The following is a 21,028-nucleotide window of genomic DNA, read 5'->3' as shown; positions in this document are numbered from 1 at the left end:
GCACTCCAAGGTCTCTTTGTTCAGCAATGTTCCCCAGGAATTTACATTAAGTGTATAAGTCCTGTCCTGATTTGCCTTTCCAAAATACAACAGCTCACATTTATCTAAATTGAACTCCGTCTGCCATTCCTTGCTCCAATGGTCCATCTGATCAAGATCCCGTTGTATTCTGAACTAAACTTCTTCACTGTTCACTACACCTCCAATTTTCGTGTCTCCTGTAACCGTCCTGACCATGTGTCATATATTCACATCCAAGTCATTTATTTAAGGGCCCAATATCCATTCTTGCAGCACACTGCTGCTCACAGAAATCCAGTCCGCAAAGCAACCTTCCATCATCCTCTGTCTCCTTCCTTCAAGTTTTGTAATGACTTTCTCTCCCTGAATTCCATGTTATCTAACCCTGCTAACCAGTCTGCTTTGTGGAACCTTGTTGAATGTCCACATAGCCAACATTCACCGCCTGGATTAATCAATTTTCTTTGTCACTTCAAAACACTCACTCAAGTTCGTGAGACATAATTGCGCATGTCCAAAGCCACATCATTCCTTACCTTTCCAAATAGATGGATATCCAGTCCCTCAGAATCCCTTCCAACAACTTGTCTGCCACTGACTTCAGGCTCACTGTTCTCTTTTTCCATGGCCTCTCCTTACCACCTTTTTAAAAATAATGGCACCTCACTCGTCGCTATTAACGATACAAATATCTCAGGAGAGGCCCAACAATCACTTCCCTAGTTTTCCAGAAAGTTCCAGGATACACCTGATCAGGTTCCAGGGCTTTATCCACCTTGATGTGATTTAAGACATCCAGTACCACCTCTTCTGTCACATGGACAATTTTCAAGTTATCACTGTTTATTTCTCCAAACTCTTGAGCTTCAATATACTTCGCCAGTAAAAATGAAGTGGAATATTTGCATATCTTTCGCACCCCCTGTGGTTCCATAGACAGCCTTGTTGACCTTTAAGGGGACCTATTCTCTGGTCCAGTTAATCTTTTGTCTGTGATATATTTGTTTAATCACTTTGGATTCTATTCCAGGACATCCCAGAAAGGCCTACTTCATGGACCATAATTTTCCTCCGACTTGATCAACAATGCCCTCCAACACATACCCTCCACTTCCAGCACCTGTGCCTTTACCCCACCCCTCCAGCCACAACAAAGAATATAACCCTGCGGTCTTCACCTTCCACCCACTAACCTCCAGATACAGCGCATTAACCTCTGTTATTTCTGATAAAGAAAGTCAGACCCCACCACCAGAGACATATTTCCCTCCCCAACCCTATATGTGTTCCCTAGAGACCACTCCCACTGCACCTCCATGTTCGGTCCACACCGTCCCACCAACCCATGCTCCACACCCTTGACCCTCCCTTGCCGCCATGGGAAATGTAAAATGTGCGGCCACACCTCCCTCTGACCTCTGTCCAAGACCTCAAAAGGATCTTTTCACATCAGGCAGAGATTTGCCTGCACATCCCAAAACCTCATATACTGCATCTGGACACTATGGGAAATTTAACATGGTTTATCCAACTAACCTACATATCTTTGGACTGTGGGAACAAACTGGAGCACCCGAAGGAAACCCTTAAACACTGGGGAAAATGTGCCAACTTGAACACAGGCAATTTCCCGAGGCTGAAATCAAACCCAGGTCCCTGGTGCTGAGGAAGCAGCGCTAACCACTGAGCCACAATACTGTGGGATCTTTGGTGATGATGTGCTGCCCCACTGATACCTCGGTCACTCACCCTGTCTCATTTCCTAACTGGCAGTGATGACGGAGTGAAATTATCGCTAAACAGTTAATCCAGAGACCCAGATAACGTTCTGGGGACCCGGGTTTGAATCCCATCACGGCAGATTTTGGAACGTGTATTCAATAAATATCTGGAAAAATAATCTAGTGACGACACGGAATCCATTGTCAATTGTTGGAAAAACCCATGTGGTTCACTCACGACCTTTAGGGAAGGAACATACCATCCTTACCTGGTCTGGTCTGCATGGGACTCCAGACCTATAGCAACGTGGTTGACTCTTAACTGCCCTCTGGGTAAACGCAGCAATAAATACTGGCCGAGCCAGTGACAGCCTCATCCTGTGAATGAATAAAGAAAACAGGTCAGGTTTTGTTCCTTCTCTAGTAGGTACATCCTACAAACTGAATCTGAAACGTTCTCGTACACACTGAACAAATACCTTTCCATCCAAGCCCTTAACACTACAGCACTCCGAGGCCATGTTGGTAAAGTTAAAACCCCTTATCATTGTATCCATATTATTCTTACAGATAACCGAGGTTTCCTGGTAAAATTGTGTCTCAATTCCCCGCTGACTATTGGGACAGAGTCTATAATACAATCCCAGTAAGATGGTCATCCCTTTCTTATTTCTCAGTACCAACCAAATAAATTGCCTGGATGTACTCCCAGGAACATCCTCCCGAAGCCGAAGCATAATGTTATCCCTAATCAAAAACACCTCTCGGTTGGCCCCTTTCTATCCTTGCTGTAGCATCTATACCCTGGAACATTAAGCTGCTAGTCCGATCCATCCCTGAGTGATGCCTCTGTAATTGCTGTAATATCCCAATGCCATGTTCAAAACCATACCCTGAGCCCACCTGCCTGATCTGTCAGGTCTCTTGCACTGAAATAAATGCAGTGCTACTGGTCCGTCGCACCTCTTTCTGGGACTTGCTCTTGCCTGCCTTGACAGTCTGACTGGTGAACACTACCAGCCTCAGGCCCACCTCTTTTCTCACTATCTCTTTAGGAGTACCCCGACTCCCTCACAGGTTTAATGCCTCCCGAGTGGCACTAGAAAATCTCCCTGCTCGTCAGGGCCCCATGCTTTCCCCTTCGTATGCAATTGGTACCAATGTAAAATGTCCTCCCACTGGTTATTTTCCGTTTTGAGAATATTCTGCTCTCTCTGTGAGACATCCTTGACACTGGCACCAGGGTAGAACCACCCCATTCTGATGTCTCACTGTCAGCTGCAGAAATGGCAGACTGTGCCCCTGACTGGAGAGTCCCCTATCCCCATCGATCGTATGGAACTGGACATACCTCATTATGTTAGAAGTCAGTCTCAGTACCAGTAACTTGGCTGTCAGTGCTACATTCCCCTGAGAGTCTATTACCACCTACACTTTCCAAAACAGAATGCTTGCCTGAGATGGGGATAGCCACAGGAGACTCCTGCAGTACCGACCCCCCCCCAGCTTTCCTGGCGGTAACCCATCTACCTGACTGTATCTGCAGTATCCTGCAATCCTGAGACTGCCACCTATCACACCCCCGGCTCCTGTCAATTCCTCACTGCCTTTAATCACTCCTCCACCAATCCATGCGATCCAATAGGATTTGCAATCACACTTGCTGCAGACATAATCATCAGGATCATTGAAACTCTCCCTAATCTCCCCCATACGACAGGAACAGCACGCCAATCTACAACAGGCCATCTCTCCGCCTTAACAATCTGCAGACCAAGACAAAGGCACAGGCTTACTGCTCGAAAAATACTGCCAGAGAATAACTTAATGCTTACGGTTCATATCTTAAACATTTAATCAAGAGACCATAAGACTTTAAAAAGAAATACTTACCTGATTCACGATTGTAGTCGGTTTTATTTTATAAAATCTAAGATTGATATTTGAAGAGACTGAAACTCACCGAGCTGATTCCCGGCTCTGAGTACTTCCAAGGGTGAGGTCTCTCTGAGGGCAGCTGTGAAATGTCTCTGTTTCTCTTCGCTGCCCACTCCATTTCCAGAGAGGTTTTTAACTTCACAGCAAGTCAGCTTAGAGAGGTCACTGCTTGGTTTTATTCACTGGGGGTTGCCTTTGCTGCCCAGACCAGTATTTATTGGCCATCTATACCTGTCTTGGATAAAGTGGTGGTGAACCGCCTCCCTGAAATGCTGCAGTCCATGTACACCACAGTGATGTTTGGACAACAATCCCCCTCTGGCCCCACAACCCTCCCCGTCTCTGTAATCCCCCTCCGGCTTCAGAAATTACATGTCCATGGCATAAGATTTTTATTTGGATTCATTTTTAATAACCCCCCCCCCCAAAAAAAAGTGAAATTTTTAGCCCCCCCAAAACATTCTGTTGATTGACCTTTCGGAGAGGCTGACACATGGACGTTGCAGTATTTTATCTCAAATTGTACTCGTAGAAAGATGGAACTTTCTTTTAAACATTGCTATGAAGGGAGGCAATGGATTAATGGTATTCCTGTCAGATGAGTGATGTGTACAATGTTCCGAGGATTAGGGTTAGAATCCCAACATGGCTGATGGTGGTATCGGAATTCAATACAATATATAATGAAATGGCGAATGATGACCATGAAACCATTTTGTCAATTGTTAGAAACCCTTCAGGTTCACTAATGTCCTGTAGGGAAGGAAACGGTCATCCTCACCTGGTCTGGCCAACATGTGACTCCAGACCCACAGCAATGTGGTTAACTCTCAACTGCCCTCAGGAAAAGTACTTTAAAAACTGTTAACAAATACTCCGCAGGTGTCACTTAAAAACTGGCTGTTCCCATTGGGACTGTGAATTTCTGAACAGCCTGAACTAAAACTAGTTTCAGCTTCACCTGCTCCCTGTCCCACCTCACTGTTTACACCCAACTCCAAAACACTCTCATTGAGCCAAGTAGCCCTCACAGTGCAGCGCTGTCATTTTCATTGTCTGCTCACACCTACACAGCCCTCAGCCTCCTGTACTGTTCCAGTGTATCTCAATGGGAGCTCAGGAACAGCACCTCATCTTTCAATTCAGACCTTTGTAACCCCAGAGTCAACATGGACGTCAGTAGTTTCTGAATGAATAGACTGTTGTCAGAAGCTGGAACATTCCACCTGAAAAGGCGCTGGATTTTGTGTCCAAAAGGACTTTTAATGGGAAGCTTACAGGTAATTGAAAATATGAAGTTCACTGGTTAACATCATGAAGTGGGTGATTGGGTATAAATCTGAGAGTTCTCACAAAGAGATGACGTGTAAGTTAGATAAATCTGTGCTTCCTCTCAGGCCAATATCTCCTTTCTCAGCTGCAGAGGCCAGAAGAGAGCACATACCCAAAGGGTGATCCAACCATGAATTTGTACATCTTTCTGCTTGACAAAAATATTGGAGATATTATCCCACAAACAGAACAGACAAATCTTTCTCCTTCCACAGTTAAATTCCAATGATATTCAGATCCTGATGACTCCAATGACTGTAAAAACTTGCTTTTGAGATCCCAGCCTCCATTATTCTGATTTAATATCCTATGAAATGAATTCACAAAACAAAACTCACAGTCAGTATAGGAAAAATATAAAAACATATTTTTCTCTTCATATGTGCTTGATGTGTAAATGCCTCTCTTCAATTCGTACCCCCCCCATCCGAGGAAGGGGACATGCACATACGCCTCACTGTTCCTTGCCCCCAATAAAAATGGCGGCCATACCTCAGGGCCTATTACCACCTAAAGACCGCAGCCAGTTTCCCATCTGCTGCAAACTCGAGACTAAGAGTTTCTAATTCAGATTTACAAACCGCACAGAGTGCAATTAAAACTTCCCAGTCTAAAGTGACTCATTATCTCCCTGTCTCTGAGGCCACTCTCCCCTTCCCTGTTTGTGTCTCACACATTCAACAACGGCCGAGTCTCGTGGCACTGCATCGGCTGGTTACTGGTGACGTGTCATCCCACTGGCCACGCCCCTCATTCACTCCCATTGTTTGGATGACCAGCTGGTTCCACTTGGTCCACCAGCCCCACCACCTTTTCCTATAGGTCCGAAGCTGCCATCAATCAGCTGGACCCCATTGTGAGGTCAGTGGTGGGATCCTCCCCCTGTCTGAATCACACCCAGAAGGTGTGTGGATGGTGTCAATCAGGAACAACAAGCAGAAGGTGCTGGGAAAGCTCAGCATCTGGGAACAGAAATCTGTCCAGTGGCCCTTTCTCTGAACCGATGGGAGCAGGGAAAATTAGAATCTTGACAGCATGAAAACAGGCTAATCGGTCCAAAACGTCCACAGCGTCCCTCCGAAGGGTACCCCACCCAGACCCATTCCCCTACCCTACTACTGTATATTTCTCCTGTTTAATGCACCTAACCTACACATCCCTGAATATTATGGGAAATTTAGCTTGGCCAATTCAACTAACCTACAGATATTTGCACTGCAGGAGATAGGAGTTAAAGTGTAAATAACAGGGAAGGACAGAACCCAAAGAGAGACTGAAACATTTGGAAAGAAAAATGAGTTGATTACGATCTGGCCGGGAGGGTGCATAGCTGTTAATGGAGGGGACAGGAACCTGTGTCTGGCAGCATCCCAGTGGAGGTGGCAGAAATGGCGGCTGATGATCTATGTCCTGCTACAAAAACAGACCCCGAGCTTCCAGCTGCCTGCCACTTTAACACACGAGCCTGTTCCCTATCTCATGCTTACTGTTGTGTTCCAGTCAAGCCAGAACATACCAAATGGCCCCGTATTTCAAGGACTGCAATTTCCCCTCCCATGTGGTCAATACCATCCAATGTATCTCCTCAACTTCCTGCACCTCTGCCTTTGAAACCCACACATCCAACTGCAACAAGGATAGAACCCCCCCACCAAGTCCTTACCTTCCACCCACATACAACACATCATCTTCGATCATTTCCACCAGCTACAATCAGACTGCACCACCAGATTCTTAAGGGGTTTGACAGAATAAATACTGATGTGTCTGAGGGTAAATACTGAGAGGGGAGTCTGAAACCAGATTGTGAGCCAGTCACAGAATCAAGGGTTCTGCTCTGGGTTTGTCAAGTTTAAGGCAACACAGGCATGGGTAAGGGGTTTCAGTAGCAATGGAGCATGGGTGAAGAGGAGATAAGCAACGGTTTAGAGATTGGAATTCCTGGTGTTTGGGATTGTGTAGATGTCTAATCAGAAGGTCAGTTTCGCGTCAGATATAACAGCAGTATTGTGAAGAGTCTAGTTCTGCCGAATAGTTCCCAGTGAGAGGGAGAGGCTCAGCAGTAAGGGAAAGGAATTTGTCAGGCAACGGGTTTAACCATTACAATGCTTCATTGGAGGAAACTGCACCAAAGCGAAGAGTGGGAATGTGGTAAGCAGTTTGATAACTGAGTAACAGTGGAGTAATGGAGAGGGATGATGGGGAGGGAAAGCTGGGCAGTGTCAGTGTACATGTGAAACCCAACATGGTACTTTTGCACAATGTCACCTCCTGGCAGTATGTAGGTGAGATAAAAGAGGGGGCAAGGATAGATCCACGAGGGACACCAAATGCAAGGAATGCAGAAAGGAAAGGGAGAATGGAGATGGAGCAGCATTTTCCAACAACCGTGAGGTCAAATGTCAGTTTCACAAAATGGGAGAGAAGGACATAACCAAAAAAGACAGAACAAGGAACAATGTCTGTGAATCGGTGAGGGGGACTGATGAGGAGGAGTAGAAAAGAGAGTTGGAAAGTCTATGGTTCAGTGAGAATAGGGTAAAGGGTCAAGATGAGCTCTGCTAAGGCTTGACATGAGATGAGATGGGAGATAGATGTAGGTTTGGACAAAAACCAGGAACACCACGTGAGGCAGTTTGACTCCGTGGGCTATTGGGAGGGAGGGAAGCAGCAGATCGGATTGTCTCAGTCTTAGTGACAGAGAAAATCCATGCGCTCCAAACTCTTGTGGATGGAGGAGACAGGATGATGGACAGTGTTTCACAAAGAAACAAAACATGGGTAAGTGATAGTTAAAGTGAGTGAACAAACCTAATGTATTTAAATTTTATCCAAAATATTAAAACAAATGACTGAAGTCCTGATTCGAATCCCATCTTGTCAGTTGGTGGAATCTGAATTCAAGAAAAAATAACTGGAAATAGGAATCTCCTGATCTCCATGGAATCATTGTCAATGGCAGAAAAAGTCCTGCCAACCTGACAGTGACCCAGCCAGATACTCACTGTATTAATCATAGCAAAGTCTCATCAAAGGAATGAAACTGGATGGATCACTCGGCATTTAAGAAGGCACCAGAAAATACAACCACAGAATCAGCCCTCTCGATGGTGCAACGTCCTCCAGACTAACATCTGGATTTTGGTGCCAACGTCTGCAGAGCTGTCTCACAGACCAATCAGGGAACAGCCTGAATTTCATACTCATGAAATCAACGTTTACAGACAATGACCAGACACCACCATCATCATCCCAAGATATTGAGATTGTGGTGATGGAAGAGCACAACAGGTCAGGCAGCATCTGAGGAGAAGGAGAACCGACGTTTCAATACTCAGCCCTTCATCACCCTGACCCGCTGTGCTTTTCCAGCGCCAGACTCTTGACTCTGATCTCCAGCATCTGCAGTCTTCACTTTCTCCTGAAATCTCTGGATATGTCCTGTCCCACCGGCAGGACAGACCAGGCAGAGGTGGTGGCACAGTGGTGTACAGACAGGGAGGATTTGCCCTGGGTGTATACAGCATTGGCTCCGTAGAGCAGGAAGTCTCATGGCTCCTGCTGATTACCACGTCCCGTCCTCCCACGGCTGATGGATCACTTCTCCTATATGTTGAACAACATTTGCAGGAAGCACTCAGGCAATAAAATGGTGTCAAACTTACTCTGGGTACAGGATTTCAATCTCCACAATCGAGACTAGCTCTGCAACAGAATTACTGACTGAGCTGGCCAGGTCCTAAAGGACATAGCTGCTCAACTGAGTCTGCAGCGGGTGGTGACGGAACCAACAAGAGTGTAAAACATACTTGATCTCATTGTATGAATTGACCAGCTGCAGATATATCTTGCCATAACAGTGACCATCACACATTCCTTTTGGAGACAAAGTCTTGTCTTAAAGTTGAGAAAAACCTCCATCGTGTTGAGTGACACTGTCACCATTCTAAATGGGACAGACTTCGAAGAGATGTACGATCTCAAACTGGGTATCTCTGTGGGACATCAACAGCAGCAGAACTGTACTCCAGCACAATCTGTAATCTCATGGGTTTGTAAGTCCTGCTCTCACCCACCACAATGGACAGTAAAGGAGGGCATGCCATGAACAGCACCAGGCAGATCTAAAAATGAAGTGCCAACCTGGTGAAGCTAGCAAACGGAACTACCTGCATATCAAACAGCATCAGCAGCAAGCAACAGAGCTAAGTGATCCCACATCCAATGGAACAGATCGGAGCTCTGCAGTTCCGCCACACCCAGTTGTGAACAGTGATGGACAATTAAACAACTCACTGGAGGAAGCATCACAGAAATCCCCACCCTTACTGATGGAGGGGCCTCACACACCCATGCACCAGGTAAGATGACAGCATTTGCAGCAATCTGCAGCCAGAAGTGCAAAGTGGGATGATCCATCTCAGCCTTCTCCAGTGGTTTCTTACATCACAGATGTGAGTTTTAAGCCAGTTCGGCTGAATTTGAATAGAATCAAGAAATGGTTAAGTAGTGCAAAGGCTACAGGCCCTGCCAATATTCTGGCAATAATACTGATGGCTTGTGCTCCAGAACTTGCCACCCACCAAGTCACGTACTGCTCCAGCACTGGCATCTACCAACAATGTGGAACATTGCCCAGGGATGTTCAACACAAAAACACAGGGCAATCCAACCCAGGCAATTTCAATCCATCAGTCCACACTCGATCAGCAGTAAAGTGATGGAAGATGTCATTAACAGGGCTACCAAGCAGCAGCTGCTCAGCAACAGCCAGCTGAGCGACACTTGTTTTTGTCTCCACCAGGACCACTCAGCTCCCGATGGTGTTACCGCCCTGATTCACAATCTGGCAACCAGCTGAATCCCAGAGGCGAGGTGAAGGTGACTGCCCAGTGCCACTACAAGACCACTAGCTCGAGCTGATTCCACCCTTGTCTCAGCTCATACACTTTCAATCATCTTGTGTTATCTCCAGACTTCATTATCCAAACATACTCCTGGCCAGTTTCCCACATTCAACCTCACTGTAATCTCAAGAAAAACTAAATCTCTGCTGCCCAAGTGCTCCCTCGTACCAAAACGTGTGGATCCGTCAAAGGCTCCTATTCATAATCAACAACATTGAGCCACAGCGATGTACAGCATGGAAACAGATCCTTCAGTCCAACCCGTCCATGCCGACCAGATATCCCAATCCAATCTAGTCTCACCTGACACATCCCTCAGTTTAAAACTCTCACCCATGATTTAATTCCTGGTTGTGATCATCCCGAGATCGCTGCATCTCACACCCTTTGAGACCTCGAAAACCCATTCTGTTCAAGAGTCTCAATGACCTGTTAATTCATTACTTCACCTGTGTGGCTGCTTTTACAGTTGCCAAAGCAACAAGGTCTGAAATTCGCAGCTAAAATCTCACAGGTCTGCTTTCCCCCTTTAAGACATTCCTCAAAATCTGCTTATTTGGCAATGGTTTTGGTCATCTGACCTAATATCATCAGTCTCTGGCCTTATGTCTAAAGTTCCCAATAATATTTTTGTGAAAGTATAAGCAGGATAATAAAACTACAAACTGTTCTTGATTTGGACATTACCTTCAAATCATCACTGTTACTGAATGAATACTCTGTAATGTCTCTAACCCAACCACATTGTGAGAGCACCTTCACCACACAAACTGCAGCTGGACAAGAAAGTCAAACATTACCCTCTCCACAGGTAACAGGGCTTTGGCATTAATCACTGGTGGCTGTGGAAGGAGAAACACAGTTGATGTTTCAGGGAGTGCAAAACGGATTACAGGGAATGAAAATGGTGCAGAATTTGATAGTTAGAAATGGAAGGAAAATGCACTTGCTTATTGGAAAAAAGAATTCTTGACTGTCAAAGATTTTCCAGAAAAAAATTAATAAGCAGCACATGATCTGAGGCTGGGCAGCAGTGAAAAATTAACTTACAAAAGTGTCTGTAAAAGTAATAGTAAAATACTAAACAGACCAATAATACACCTATTGTTCTAGATTGAGGAAGCGAGATATTGACAAAGTGGTCATGAGGAAGCCCAGAGATGAAGCAGAACAGTGTAAGCTGTTATGATCCCACAGTCATAGAGATGTATAGCACCGACACAGACCCTTCGGTCTAACTCATCCATGGAAACCAGGTATCCAAACCTAATCTATTCCCATTTGCCAGCACTTGGCCCATATCCCTGTAAATGCGTCCTCATCATATCATGTGTCTATTTAGATGCCTTTAACATGTTTTAATTGTACTAGCCTCCACTAATTCATCTGACAGCTCTTTCCACCCACTGCATGAAAGAGTTGTCCTTTAGGCCCCTTTGAGCCTTTATCCGTTCACCCTAAAGCAATGCCCTCTACTTCTAGACACTCCTACTCCAGGGAAAACACCTTGTTCATTTACTCTATTCATGCTCCTCATGATTGTATAAACCTCCATAACATCACCGCTCAGCCTACGGCACTTCAGGGAAAACAGCCACAGCCTTTTACGCCTCACACTAAAGCTCAAATCCTCCAACCCTAACAACATCCTTGTAAGTCTTTTTTGAAACCTTTCAAGTTTCACAGCACCCTTCTGATAGGAGGCAGGCCAGAACTGCACACAATATTCCAAAATTGGCTTAACGAATATCCTGTACAGCAACATGACCTCCCACATCCTCTCCTCAATGCTCTAACCAATAATGGAAAATATACTGAACACCTTCTTCATCATCCTATCTGCCTGCAACTTGACTTGCAAGGACAATGAATCTGCAATCCAAGGTCTCTATTCTGCAAACGTCTCCAGGGCCTTGCCATTCAGTGTACAAGTCCTGCCCTGATTTGCTTTTTCACCTCACATTTATCAAAATTAAACCCCATCTGATCAATATCTCATTGTAATCTGAGGTAACCTTCTTCGTTATCCCAATACCTCCAATTTTGTATGACCTGCAAACTCATTTATGATTCCAAATCATGTAAATGAATGACGAAACAAATCCAGAAATAAACATCCATTTCTCTGAGTTTGAATGTACTGTGTGTAAATCCTGCCCAATGACTCTGTACCAGAGAAAGGCTGCACCTGCGCCTGGCTGCACCTTGCCCCCTACAAAGCTGGCGGCTCCGCACGTGTCCAGTGAATTCTTGCCCCGAATAAAGATGGTGGCGGTCACTCATACCTGCAGCCACACTGAGGCAATTCCCCGTTTACTGAAAACACGAGACTGAAACGTTCAACTTTGTGTTTTCCGATGTGCACATTTTGTTTGTAAAACCTCTCCGCTCATACAGAATCTCTCTGATCTCCTGCGGTTCCTCAGACAGCCCTTATGATGTTTGCGGGTACCTATTCTCTGCCTGGTTACTCGTTTGTCCTTAGTGTATTTGTACAATCACTGTGGATTCTCCTTAAACCTATTTCTGAAAGCTATCACCTGTCCCCTTTTCACCCTCATGGTTTACCTCCTACTGCCCCTACACTCCTCTAGGGATTCACACAAACACAGCTCTCTGTACCTGCCATATGCCTCCTTCATTTTCTTGACCAGGTCCACAATTTCTTTCGTCAGGCAGCATTCTTTACACCTACCAGCCTTGGCCTTAACAGGAACATACTGTCTATGTACTCTCATTGTCGCAGACCTATGGAGGCAATGGCAGATGAGGATACAGAAGCAATCATTCTCAGTAAAGAGGTAATGTTGGGAAAGATACCAGCCTAAAGGTAGATGGGTCTCCTGGCCCTGATGGAATGCATCCCAGGGACTGAAGGAGATAGTGGGGAGGGAAGGGAGGGTAAATAACAAATAGATCTTGTGATAATTCACTAAAATTTGTTGGATTCTGGGATGGTTTTGAAAGAATGGAAGCTCAAATGTGGTGCCACTATTTTACAAAACGTTAGCTTAACTTCTGTTGTGGAGAAAATGCTTGAACCTCAAGGAAGTTGTGGTGGGATATCTGGGTAGAAACTGTCTCATTGAGCAGACACAGCATGGATTCATGAAAGACATGTCACTTTTAATGCATTTACTGGAATTATTTGAGGATACGACGCGTGCGTTGGACAAGGGGGACTCGGTGGATGTGGTGTACTTGGATTTCCAGAAGGCATTCGATAAGTTGCCACATAAAAGGCTGCTGAATAAGGTAAAGATGCACAGCATTGTGGGTAATGTATTATCATTGATACAGGATCGGTTAACCAACAAAAAGTAAAGAATGGGGATAAATGTGAGTTTGGATTAGTGTTGGCACTACAACTGTTTACGACTTACACAAATGTTTTGGAGTTGAGGACCAAGTGTACGGTGTCAGAGTTCACATTTGATACAAAGATGAGGTAGAGCATTGTGTGCAGAGGCCACTGTCAGTATGCACAGGGATACAGATCAGTTACGCGAGTGGGTAAGGATCTGGCAGATGGAGTTCAATGTTGGGATGTGAGGACATCCATTTTGGTCGGACTAACAGCAAACTGGATGATGAAATGGTGAAAATGTGTACCATGCTGCTGTACAGAGGGAGCTGGGTGTCCTTGTGCATGAATCACAGGAAGTTGGTTTGCAGGTGCAGCAGGTAATTAAGGCAGTGAAGGGTATATTGTCCTTCCTTGCTAGAGGGATGGTTATGCTGCAGCTGTCCAGGGTGCTGGGGAGGCCACACCTGGAGTACTGTGTACAGGTTTGGTCTCCTTACTTCAGGAAGGGTGTACTGGCATTGGAGGGAGTACAGAGGAGGTTCACTAGTTTGGGTCAGGAGTTGAGGATTGGTGCATGTGGAGAGATTGAGAAAACTGGTTCTATAGTCATTGTAATTTAGAAGAATGGGAGGTTGGATAGGAAAAAATAAAATTATGAAGGGAATAGATAAGATAGAAGCAGGGAAGCTATTTCCACTGGGGTGGGTCAATCTACAGAGCATTACCTCAAAATAAGGGCGAGCAGATTTAGGACTGAGTTCAGGAGATGCTTCTTCAGCTAAAGGGTTGTGAATCTGTGGAATTCCCTGCCGAGTGTAGCATTTGACGTTATCAACTTGATTGCCGTTAAGGCAAAAGGTAGATTTGTGAACAGGAAAAGAATTAAGGGTTATGGTGAGAGAGCAGGAAAGTGGAGCGGAGGCCATGAGAAGATCAGCCCTGATCTTAGTGAATGGTAGAGCAGGCTTGAGGGGCCAGATGAAAGTCCCTGCTTGTGCTATCAAAATCGGCCTTTGTCCAATTCAGAACCTTAACTTTTAGATCTGGTACATTATTTTCTGTAACTATTTTAAAACTTGTAGAATTATCAGAGACTCCCAACAGTGTGGAAGCAGGTCATTCAGCCCATCACATTGATACTGACCAGGAGAGCCTCCTAACCTCCCCCTGTAACATTGCATTTCCCAGGGCCAGCCAACCTACACATCCCTGAACATTATGGGCAATTCAGCCAGGATAATCCACCCAACCTGCACATCCCTCAACACTGTGGGCAATTCAGCCTGGATAATCCACCCAACCTGCACATCCCTCAATACTGTGGGCAATTCAGCCTGGATAATCCACCCAACCTGCATATCCCCTCAACACTGTGGGCAATTCAACCTGGACAATCCACCCAACCTGCACATTTTTGGACTGTGGGAGGAAACCAGAGCACCCGGACGAAATTCATGCAGAAAATCCCAATAAGGTGATCATCCCTTTCTTATTTCCCAGTTCCATCTAACTAACTTCACTGGGCGTACTCTCAGGAATATCTTCCCTAAGCAAAATCATAATGCTATCCCGAATCAAAAATGCCACTCCCCCTCTTCTCTTGTCCCCCTTTCTATGCTTCCTATAGCATCTATACCCTGGAACATTAAGCTGCCAGGCCTATCCATCCCTGAGTGATGCCTCTGTAATTGCTATAATATCCCAGTGCCATGTTCAGAACCATACCCTGAGCTCCTCTGCCTTCCCTGTCAGGCCTCTTCTATTGAAGTAAATGCAGTTCAACTGCTCAGTCTGACCTCATTCTGTGCCTTGCCCTTGCCTGCCTTGACTATTTGATTTCTGAACTGTACCAGCCTCAGACATATCTCTTTCCTCACTATCTTCTTGGGTTTACACCTACTCCCTCACTGGTTTAATGCCTCCCGAGCATCACCAGCAAGTCTCCCTGCCTGGATATTAGACACCTTCCAATTCAGGTACAATCTACAATTACGCAGATCAACTCTACTCCAGAGGAGATCACAACGGTCCAAAAAACGTGAATCCCTTTCCCCCTGCACCACCTCCTCCTTTGTAATATGGACATTTTTCAATATGTCACCATTTATTTCCCCACATTCTATATCTCCCATGTACTTCTTCACTGTAAACACTGATGCAAAATACTTGTTTCCTATCTTGGCCCATCGCCTGCAGCTCCACACAATGGCTGCCTTGCTGATCTTTGAGGGTTTTTATTTTCTCCCTAGTTAGCCTTTTGTTCCTCATGTATTTACAAAAGCCCTTTGAATTATCCTTAACCGTATTCGCCAAAGCTATCTCACATCCCTTTTTGGCCTCCTGATTTCCTTCTTAATTATACTCCTACTGCCTTTATACTCAAAAATTTTTTGGATTGGAATAAATGCAAAATATAACATCCTGACAAAACAAACGAGGGTAGGACTTACACTCAATAAAAGTAGGACCTTGAGTAGTGATATGGGAACAAAGAAACCGAGGGCTTCACGTCTTTGAAGTGTGTGTTACATGTAGACTGGGTGGTTAAGAAGGTGCTTAGCACACTTACCGTCATTGTTCAGACCTTTGAGTACAGGAGTTGGGACGTTATGTTGAGGATGTACAGGACGTTGAGGATGTACAGGACGTTGGGCATGCCTCTTCTGGAATACTCTGTCCAGTTCTGGTTGTGCTGTTATAGGAAGGATATTATTAAATTGGAGCAGGTTCAGGAGAGATTTACTAGCATGTTGCCATGACTGGAGGGATTGTGTTCTAAGGAGAGGCTGAGTAGGCTGAGAATATTTTTTACTGGCGTGCACAAGGTTGAGGGGTGACCTTATTAGAGGTTTATAAAATCAGAAAGAGTATAAATAATGTGAATAGCCGGGAGAGAGGTGGATTCAAAACTCGGGTGCATTCATTTTGAGAAGAAATTAGAAAGATTTGAGAAAAGACATTAGGGTTTTTATAAAAAAAAATATATGTGTGAAATGATCTTCCAGAGGAAGTGGTAGCTGTGAATATAATTACAATATTTAAAAGACATTCAGATTAGTACATAAATAGGAAATATTTGGATGGATGTGGACTAAGCGGAGGCAGGTACAATTAGTTCAGTTTGGAATTATGGATGGCATGGACTGGTTGGACCACAGGGTCTGTTTCCTTGCTGTATAACATTATGACTCTAATCCTCTTTAACTCTAAATTCCTCCATCCTCAACTCTCCCGATCACTGTCACTCCACCCTGCCTCATAACTCTTCCTTATTTATATAATTCCTCACCAGCCACAGAACGCTCCCCATCTCACGTCCTCCAGTTTCGAAAATCTCTGCGACATGTGCCTTTCTTTAGTTCCAGCCTTGAGGATGCCCTCATTCACATACCCGATTGGTTGGAAGACAAACTGGTACGGCCTGATCCTCCAGTACTGCCCTCTGCCCCCTATTGGCCTGCGCTGACATCAATCATCGGGGCCCATTGTGAGGCAAGTGGTGGGATCCTCCCTCTCCCTGCCCTGGGATGAACTACAACATTCACAGTCAATGGGGCAGTATCACAGAGCACAGGGTCTGGGGCTATTCAGTCCATTTGGGATGTACCCTCTCCCTCTGGAGATGCTGCAAATCTGTCCCAATTCCCTTCCCATTTGCCCATAGCCCCCCATATCTTCCCTTAACAAGTAAAATTCCAAATCTGTTTATGAATAACTGCTGTGTCTGTCCAGCTGCCATTCAGACTGTGCCAGATACTCAGAACTTACTGAATAAAATAATGTTCACATTATTTGCCAATTACCTGAAAATAGTTACTAAAATTGTGACATTGTTAACATTTCCACTCTCTCTGCAAATTAGATATCCTAGAAACAAATTTGCACCTGGTCAAAATCACTGCTTAACCTTCTCAGCTCCAAGGACAATTATCTGTGCTTCTCTCCACAAAAGAGGAACACATCTTATTTTCATTTATTAGTGTCATATAGATGTACAGCACAGAAACAAACCTTTGGTCCAATTTATCCATGCCAAATAGGAATCCTCAACAAATGGAGCCCCATTTGCCAGCTATAGGTCCATATCATTCGAAACTCTTCCTATACATGTACCCAATCGGATGCCTTTCAAATGTTGTAACTGTATCAGCTTCCACTATTTCATCTGGCAGCTCATTCCACACGTACACCACACACAGCTTGAAAACATTGCCCCTTAAATCCGTTTTTAATCTTTGCCCTCTCAACTTAAGCCCATGTGATCTTATTTTGATCCCACCTAACTGGGGGAAAAGACCCTGGCTGTTCACCTTATCCGTGCCCTTCATTATTTTATAAATCTCCATGAAGTCACCTCTCAGTCTTTGACTCTCAAAGGAAATTAAGCCTCCCCCTGTAGCCCAAATCCTCCAACCCTAGCAAAGTCATTGTAAATCTTGTCTGAACTCTTTCAAGATTCACAACATCCTTTCCAGAACAGGGAATTTCGAACTTAAAACAGAATTCCTGAAATGTCTTAATCAATGTCCTGTCCAACCACAATTTGACGTCCCACCTTCTGTACTCAATGCATTGACCAATAAATATAAGCATACCAAACCCCATCTTCACTAGTCTGCCTACCTGCGACTCTACTTTCAAGGAACAATGAACCTGCACTCCATGGTCTCTATGTTCAGCAACATTCCCAAGGACTTTCCCATTAAGTGTACAAGTCCTGCTCTGATTTGCCTTTCCAAAATCCAACAGCTTACATTTGTCTAAAGTGAACCCAGTCTGCCATTCCTCGCTCCAATGGCCCATCTGGTCAAGATACTGTTGCATTCTGAACTTGTCCACTTCTTCATTGTCCACTACACCTCCAATTTTGGTGTTTTCTACAAACCCACTGACCATATCTCATATATTCACACCCAAGTCATTTATTTAAGAACCCAATATCCATTCCTGCAGCACACTGCTGCTCACAGGCCTCCAGTCCGCAAAGCGACCCTCCATCACCACTCTCTGCCTCCTACCTTCAAGTCAGTTTTGTATCCAAATGGCTAGTTCTCCCAACATTTCACGTTATCTAACCTTGCGAACCAGTCTGCTTTGTGGAACATCGTTCAGTGTCCATATAGACAACGTCCCCAGTCTGCCTTCATCAATCATCTTTGTCACATCTTCAAAAAAACTCAGTCAAGTTAGAGAGAGAGAATTTCCCACACACAAAGCCACGTTAACTATCCCTAATCAATCCATGTCTTTCCAAATACATGTAAATCCTATCCCTCAGAATCCCTTCCAACAACTTACCTACCACTGACGTTAGGTTGACTGTTCTCTTGTTCCCTGGCCTTTCCTTACTACCTTTTTTAAAATAATGGCACCCAACTTCCAACACCTCACCTGTCACAAACAATGATATAAATACTTCAGGGAGGGGCACTGCCATCACCTTCCTAGCTTTCCACAAATTTCTGGTATACACCTGATCAGGTCCCAGGGATTTATCCACCTTGCTACTGTTTAAGACATCCAGTACTTCCCCCTCTGTAATCTAGACACTTTTCAAGTTATCACTATTTATTTCTCCAAACTCTCTAGAATAGAATAGCATAGTATTTCTCCCACCTCCTGTTGTTCCATAGATGGCCTTGTTGATCTTTAAGGGGTCCTATTCTCCGTCTGGTTATTATTTTATCCTTAATGTATTTGTAGAATCTCTTTGGATTCTCCTTAAACTATTTCCTAGAGATATTTCAAGTCCCCTTTTTGCTCTCCTGATTCCCCTCGAGTATATTCCTGTAAAAACATGATCCTGAGCTGCCAATTCCTCCGCCTCTGCCATATCTGCTCCCAGGAGAAGCAATTCCACTCCAGGACATCCCAGAAAGGTTTCCTCTTTCAAGGACCATATTTCCCTTCCATGTGATCAACAATGCGCTCCAACGCATATCCTCCACTTCCTGTACCTCCGCCTTCCCCCCACCCCTCCAACCACAATAAGAATATAAACCCCCAGTCCTCACCTGCCACCCACTAATCTCCATTAATCTCTGCTATGTCCGCTACCTACAGTCAGACCTCACCACCAGGGATATATCTCCCTCCCCAGCCCTTTCTCTCTTCCGCAGAGACCATGGGATCTTTGGTGCTGATATGCTGCCCTACGGATACCTCAGTCACTCACCCTGCCAAATGGCCTTGTGAGATTATCACTAGATGGATAATCCAGACACCCAGATAACGTTCTGGGGCCCAGGGTTTGGATCCCGTCATGGCAGACAGTGGAATATGAATTCAATAAAAATTTGGAAGTAAGAATCTATTAAAGACCATGAATCCATTGTTGATTATTGCAAAATAAAACCTCATCAGATTCGTTAATATCCTTCAGGGAAGGAATCTGCCATCCTTACCTGGTCTGGTCTACATGTGACTCCAGACCCACAGCAATGTGGTTGACTCTTTACTGCCCTTTGTGCCCAGCCAGTGACACCCTCATCCTGTGAATGAATAACAAAGAAGGTCAAGTCTTGTATACAACCATACTATTCTTACAGAGAAGTGATCTCTTAGTAAATTTGCTTCTCAACTCCCTGCTGACTATTGGGGAAGTGTGGTGATGGTGTGAGCGGGGGGGAGGGGGGCGGTCAATAGTACCATCCCATTAAGGAGATCATCCCTTTCTTATTTCTCAGTTCCACCTGTATAACCTGCCTGGATGTACTCCCAGGAATACCCTCTTGAAGCCCAGCTGCAATGTTATCCGTAATCAAAAGTACCTCTTCCCCCTGCTCTGTTGCCCCCTTTCTATCTTTGCCATAGCATCTATACACTGGAACATTAAGCGGCTGGTCCTATCCATTATTACGTCATGCCTCTGTAATTGCTATTATATCCCAGTGCGATGTTCAAAACCATCCCCTGTGCTCCTCTGCCCGACCTATCGGGCCTCCTGCATTGAAATAAATGGCAGTGTAACTGCTTATTCTGTGCCTTGCCCTTGTCTGCCTTGACTGTGTGACGTCTGAACTGTACCAGCGTCAGACTTCGCTCTTCCCTCACTCTCTGTCTGGGTTTACCCACATTCCTTCACTGGTTTAATGCCTCCTGAATAGCACTAGCAACTGTTCCCTTCCAGTACCAGTACAATCCATCCTTCTGATGGAGGTCAATTCTACCCCACAAGAGACTCCAATGATCCAACAATGTGAACTCTTCTATTCCGATGTCATTGATACCAATAAACAACAGCCTCCCCTCAAAATGTTTATTCTCCCCTTTAAGAATATTCTGCCCCCTCTGAGACATCCTTATACAAAAATTACACATTCGAATAATAAACCTTACACTCATCAGGTCATCATAAAAGGATTACATGACACATTGAAGGTTTGGGGAGACCTTTTGAGAGAATGCAATGATTCAAAGGAGAATTTTTAAGCAGCAAATGGGATTGACCTGGAACACAATACTCACACACACACAATGCGAATATCCAGGTCCTGATATACTGAGTAATTCAGAGTTTAGCAGAATATTTACTGAGATTACCATCTGAAAGTCCACCTGTAATATCCTGTAATACAAGTTTATAAAATCCATCACTATCAGTTCAAGTTAGAAACCCACACCATCCCCTCCTCGTGGCCCAGGATGACTGCACATATTACCCTTGAGGACATCAGCAGTCAACTCAGGGGGAAATCTGTGAGTTTCTGGGAGATTCCAACTTGAGATCTCATGTGACTGAACACAGCTGTTCTTTGACACATTGACGGTTGGATCATTTTCTCCAGTGAGGTATGGGGATC

At 44.7% G+C, this 21,028-nt stretch overlaps 1 long non-coding RNA gene across 3 annotated transcripts in view; it reads right to left on the bottom strand.

The window, feature by feature from the left end:
- Window positions 1–21,028, bottom strand: part of LOC148133965 (uncharacterized) — a 72,231-nt gene that overhangs the window by 37,029 nt on the left and 14,174 nt on the right. For all 3 annotated transcript variants that reach the window (XR_015755990.1, XR_015755991.1, XR_015755992.1), the window contains 4 exons: window positions 20,694–20,793; window positions 19,631–19,717; window positions 15,796–15,918; window positions 2,012–2,120 (listed from right to left, as the gene is read on the bottom strand). This is a non-coding gene — a long non-coding RNA (uncharacterized LOC148133965). The remainder of the gene's footprint in view (window positions 1–2,011; window positions 2,121–15,795; window positions 15,919–19,630; window positions 19,718–20,693; window positions 20,794–21,028) is intronic.

This window comes from Chiloscyllium plagiosum, unplaced genomic scaffold (assembly GCF_037043375.1).
Source record: "Chiloscyllium plagiosum isolate Xiang-an unplaced genomic scaffold, Cpla_swu_hap1 HiC_scaffold_156, whole genome shotgun sequence".
In the NCBI taxonomy this organism is placed as follows: Eukaryota; Metazoa; Chordata; class Chondrichthyes; order Orectolobiformes; family Hemiscylliidae; genus Chiloscyllium; species Chiloscyllium plagiosum.
This window is presented reverse-complemented; position numbering and strand designations above follow the sequence as displayed.